The 5,861-nt window shown below is 44.0% G+C and overlaps 1 pseudogene; it reads left to right on the plus strand.

Moving 5' to 3' along the window:
• LOC100592324 lies at positions 1-570 on the plus strand (annotated as a pseudogene).
• Positions 571-5,861: the final 5,291 nt, after the last annotated feature.

The raw sequence follows: 5,861 nt of genomic DNA on the forward strand, positions 1-5,861 counted from the left end.
ATGGAAACATCTGCCCCACGTGCCGGAAGCCAAGTGGTGGCGAAAACTGCGTGCCACTCCGCGGCCTGCCGCGCAGATACTCTACGTGTGTCCTCGCGAGACAAGCTCACCGAAATGGCCGCGTCCAGTCAAGGAAACTTTGAGGGAAATTTTGAGTCACTGGACCTTGCGGAATTTGCTAAGAAGCAGCCATGGTGGCCTAAGCTGTTCGGGCAGGAATCTGGACCTTCAGCAGAAAAGTACAGCGTGGCAACCCAGCTGTTCATTGGAGGTGTCAGTGGATGGTGCACGGGTTTCATATTCCAGAAGGTCGGAAAGTTGGCTGCAACAGCTGTGGGAGGTGGATTTTTTCTCTTTCAGCTTGCAAACCATACTGGGTACATCAAAGTTGACTGGCAACGAGTGGAGAAGGACATGAAGAAAGCCAAAGAGCAGCTGAAGATCCGTAAGAGCAATCAGATACCTATTGAGGTCAGGAGCAAAGCTGAAGAGGTGGTGTCATTTGTGAAGAAGAATGTTCCAGTGACTGGGGGATTTTTCGGAGGCTTTCTGCTTGGCATGGCATCCTAAGGCAGATGACCTCATGTTCATTGTTCCTGTTTTTTTCCGGGCAGCAGCCTCTACACTCCATCATAGGACATCGAGTCCCTCCTCCTCTTCTCCTATGCCTTCCTCCCTGCCATGGCAAATCCGAGTGGCTTCTATAAGCATCTGCTGGTACAAGTTAATGTGGCACCATGAGCTTGATGGTGGCAGAAGAGGCAACAGTCCTTAGCTCTCCTCTCAGGACACCCCTTCCTTGGTCAGTCTGTGGGTCAACAAGAAGGTTCCTTTACCCCCATGCAAGACACTTATGAGAACACATTGCAAGATGGCTGACCGTGGAGGATGAGTGGATCCTGAAAGCTTGTCCCAAACTGTTGATTTGGAAAAAAAAATAAGCACATAGATAACCTTATTGTGTGCTGCATGGAAAGGAACTGAATACATTTGCCTTTAAGCATGAAAAAAAAAAAAAAAAGAAAGGGTCCCTTTGAGTTTGTATGTTCAATCAGCAGGGATAGCGTTTCCATTTCCACCCTCCACGATGACCAGACAAAGGGCAGGAAATTATCTATTGAGTGTATTTCTGATAGGACTTTCAGATACTAACTGGGGCCACGAGGTATTGGAATTGCATCTCTGCCATGGTTTTATGAGATTGTGGGGTGATCAGGTGTCTGCCAAGTATTAAACTACCATAGGGAACAGAATGAGGGGAGGAGAGAAGGAGGAAAGTGAGGGAGGAAAAGCAAGGAAATGGCAAAGTTTAAACGAAAAATTTTTTTGAGAGCCAAAGCACTCAACAGGTTTTTGTTTGATCTTCACCAACATTTGTAAAGAAATATAGAAGGAATTTGATAGCAGACAAGAGCTGTCTATCAAGATTATTTCCTTTGGTAATTCTTACAGAACTGGCTGTATTCTTAGCTAGATAATTCATCTAGTTTAAATATGCACAAACTACTGGAAATGATAGAATCTTAAAATCATGGATGTGTCCTTAAGGAAGGCTTGTAAGGATGAGTTAATTTATGTAATTGAAGTATAGGGTAGCCACTCCAAGAAGCCATTAAAAAATTAATGACCTATTTTCATTTTTACCTGATTCATCTGAGCAATCACCACAGTCATTTCTTGTGTCACACACCTTGTCCATATATGTCCGAGTCTTCTGGTTGGGACACTTGAATATCAAGTTTTGTGGGAGACTGTTGGGCATTTGACCCATATTAGACAAAAGCATTAATTCTAATAGAAAGCATTCACGTACAATGTTTTCATGTAATTCTGAATTTTAGTTATTAGTTGCTGGTGACTGTTTTTAAATTTTGATTACTTGTCCGCCTTACTAGAGTAGGTAGCAGATTCGTCTTCCCCTTGACTGCAGTCCAGCTTGCCGTTACACAGCTGGGAGGGTGGCAAGCAAGAGCTGAGGTCCTCGCACAAGAAGCCCAGTTGCTGTGGAGCTGTCTTACATTGTCGATCTGGTAAATCTAGAAGATATTTATTTATTTAGAGACGGAGTTTCGCTCTAGGCTGGCGTGCAGTGGCGCCATCTCAGCTCACTGCAACCTCTGCCTCCTGGGTTCAAGCAATTCTCCTGCCTCAGCCTCCTGAGTAGCTGGGACTACAGGCATGCACCACTATGCCTGGCTATCTTTTTGTGTTTTTGGTAGAGATGGGGTCTCACTATGTTGCCCAGGCTGGTCCCAAACTCCTGTCCCAAAAAAGAAAAGAAAAGAAAAGAAAAAAATTGCCATGGGGAAAAAGAAAGTAAAAGTTTTTACTCTTTGACTTAGAAAACCTACTTTTTTTTTTTTTTTGAGACGGAGTCTCTCTCGGTCGCCCAGGCTGGAGTGCAGTGGCGCGATCTTGGCTCACTGCAACCTCCACCTCCCAGGTTCACACCATTTTCCTGCCTCAGCCTCCCAAGTAGCTGGGACCACAGACGCCCACCACCACGCCCGGCTAATTTTTTTGTATGTTTAGTAGAGATGGGGTTTCACCGTGTTAGCCAGGATGGTCTCAATCTCCTGAACTCGTGATCTGCCCGGCTTGGCCTCCCAAAGTGCTGGGATTACAGGCATAAGCCACCGCACCTGGCCCTTTTTTTTTTTTTTTTTTTTTTTTTGAGACAGAGTTTCACTCTTGTTGCCCAGGCTGGAGTGCAGGGGCGTGATTTCAGCTCACTGCAACCTCTGCCTCCTGGGTTCAAGTGATTCTCCTGCTTCAGCTTCCCGAGTAGCTAGGATTACAGGTGCCCGCCACCACACCTGGCTAATTTTGTACTTTTAGTAGAGATGGGATTTCACCATGTTGCCCAGGCTGGTCTCGAACTCCTGACCTCAGGTGATCACCCACCTTGGTCTCCCAAAGTGCTGGGATTACAGGCATGAGCTGCCACACCTGGCCTAGAAATCTTACTTCTGAGGCTCTATTCTAAGCATATAATTGGATATACACGAGAAAGCTTTAGACATAAAGACTTTTTTTTTGGAGATAGGGTCCTGTTCTGTTCCCCAGGCTGAATTCAGTGCAGTGGTACGATCACAGCTCACTACAGCCTCCAACTCCTGGGCCCAAGTGGTTCTCCCACTTGGCCTCCCAAAGTGCTGGGATTACATGCATGAGCCACTGGGCCCAGCCAATATTTTTTAAAATAGTATAATTGATAATAGGAAATGCTAAATGCTAAATAATGCTAAAATACATATTAAACAACTGTTTACTAAAAGCAATCAAAATAAGGTACCCAATTTTATATATAAAAGGTTCTTGAATGTGTAAAACAATTATATGAAAACACTAAGCATGAAAATAAAGACTTGGGGAGTCAGAGGCTATCTCTGGGTTGTGGCTCATTTGTTCATTCATTCCTTCAGCTAACATTTACTCTGTGTTCAGCACTATGCTATATATATAGATACGAAGGTGAACAAGAAAGATATCTGCTTTTCCCTTGGTGAACTTACTTAGCTCTAGATAACAATGTGGTTTTTAGCAAGGAGGTTTGTGTCAGAATCATCAGAAAGTGCTTGTTGAAAATATACATATTCAATACCTCACTCCTGAAGGCTGGGTTCACTGAGTCTGGGATGGGGTGAGGCATAGTGTAATTTATTTAAAAATCTCTCTTAGTGATTCTGAAATACAGCCAGGATGACAGCTACTCTTTTAGAATAGAGGTCTCTAAACTTTTATGATTCTATATCCCTTCAGTGACAAAATAACTAAATAAAATAAAATTGGCATTCTGGCCAGGCACAGTATCTCACGCCTATAATCCCAGCACTTGGGGAGGCTGAGGCGGGTGGCTCCGTTGAGGTCAGGAGTTTGAGACCAGTCTGGCCAACGTGATGAAACTCCGTCTGTACCAAATTACAAAAATTAGCTGGGTGTGGTGGCATGCACCTGTAATCCCAGCTACTGGGGAGGCTGAGGCAGGAGAGTTGCTTGAACCTGAGAGGTGGAGGTTGCAGTGAGCTGAGATTGCACCACTGCACTTCCAGCCTGGGCAACAGAGCAATACTCTGTCTCAAAAATAATAATAATAATAATTAAATAAAATTAGCATTCCATCACAATTTATTTATAGATTATATACCTGTACTAGTCCACTAATATGCATATTATTGTAAAACATTGTTTTACAATATTTAACTCAAAATTTAAATTTAAGAAGGATGAGATTAAATATACAATGTAAAAATAAAGATTCTAATATTTTCTTCTCTAATCCTACTAGATCATCTTGCCCACCTTGTGTGATCCATTTGAAAATTAATTCTCTCATCTAAAGGATAATGAAGCTGCGAGAGGCAAAAAAGAAAGAAAGCTACTTTTATTTTGTTTTGTTTTGTTTTTTTGAGGCGGAGTCTCCCTCTGTCACCCAGGCTGGAGTGCAGTGGCAGGATCTGGGCTCACTGCAACCTCTGCCTCCCAAGTTCAAGCCATTCTCCTGCCTCAGCCTCCCAAGTAGCTGGGATTACAGGCGTGTGCCACCACGCCCGGCTAATTTTTTGTATTTTTAGTAGAGATGGGGTTTCACCATGTTAGTCAGGATGGTCTCGATCTCCTGACTTCGTGATCCACCCGCCTTGGCCTCCCAAAGTGGTAGGATTACAGGCGTGAGCCACCGCACCCAGCCCACAAAGCTACTTTTAATAAGTCATTGCTTATTTAGCATCATAGCCCTCAAGGGTATCCAAAAATCTAATGCAAACATTAATAATTAAAATGAAATTAGATCTAAAAATAGGATTAGACGTTAAAATAGGCCTGTGACATTAACATAAAAGTAGAACAAAGCGTGTTGTCTTAGTCCATTTTCCGCTGCTATAACAGAATACCACAGACTGGGTAATGTATTTTAAAAAAGGAAATTTATTTCTCATAGTTCTGGAGGCTAGGAAGTCCAATGCCAAGGTGCCAGCATCTGGTGAGTGCCTTGTTGCTGCATCACAGTATGTTTCCAACACATGAAATTTGGGGGATACATTCAAACCATAGCACATGTATTTATTACTCCAGTGCCTATTATATAATTGGAAGTCATTCCACTGCAGGTCAGCAGACATGAGAAAACGTTATGGGGTCTCTGCGCCCCAAAATCTATCTTAAGCCATTAATAACCAAGAGAGGAGGGGGAGGTGTTGTACAGACAGTTCCTTCCACACGATGAGGAACTTAACACAAAGCCTGAAGGCTGAGGTTGGGACAGTGGGATCCTGAGGAGAGACTGGGGCTAAGAAATGGGGAATACTTGAAGTGCAAATCCTCACTCACCTATCTTTTGGCGGAGGCCGATACATGCACATGCGCGCGCGCACACACACACACACACGCCCACAGGCACACAGAATAAGGGTTGTCAGGAAATTGAGCTGAGGTGCCCAGAAGGCTTGCACTGCCTCTCCTAACTTAACTGCTGAGACCCCATCTGGTGCAAGGCCAATTTCTATACTCAAGAGGGCAGCAGAGAGCAATGAATGGGCCCTCATTCAATTTGAGATCTTCAGCACACGGGCCAATAACCACCACCCTTGCTGCTTGCTCGGAGCATCGTGGACCCAAGGTCTGATAGGGCCAGAAGATACTCATGCCTATCCCATGCTACTCAGGGATGGTTGACCAGAACATTTTAAGGCACTTGGAGATAAATCTCCAGCCACTTGCCCCTGCCGTTATGATTGTGTGTTCCATTTGTAAGCACTGTGAGGATTGTTTAAGTACCTTCAGACTCTCTTGTTTACTTTCAGAGAGTCTGTGAGGTAAGTGGAATTCATAGGATCATTTTACAGATGAGAAAACAGATGCCC

The sequence above is a fragment of the Nomascus leucogenys genome, chromosome 18 (assembly GCF_006542625.1).
Source record: "Nomascus leucogenys isolate Asia chromosome 18, Asia_NLE_v1, whole genome shotgun sequence".
Lineage (NCBI taxonomy): Eukaryota > Metazoa > Chordata > Mammalia > Primates > Hylobatidae > Nomascus > Nomascus leucogenys.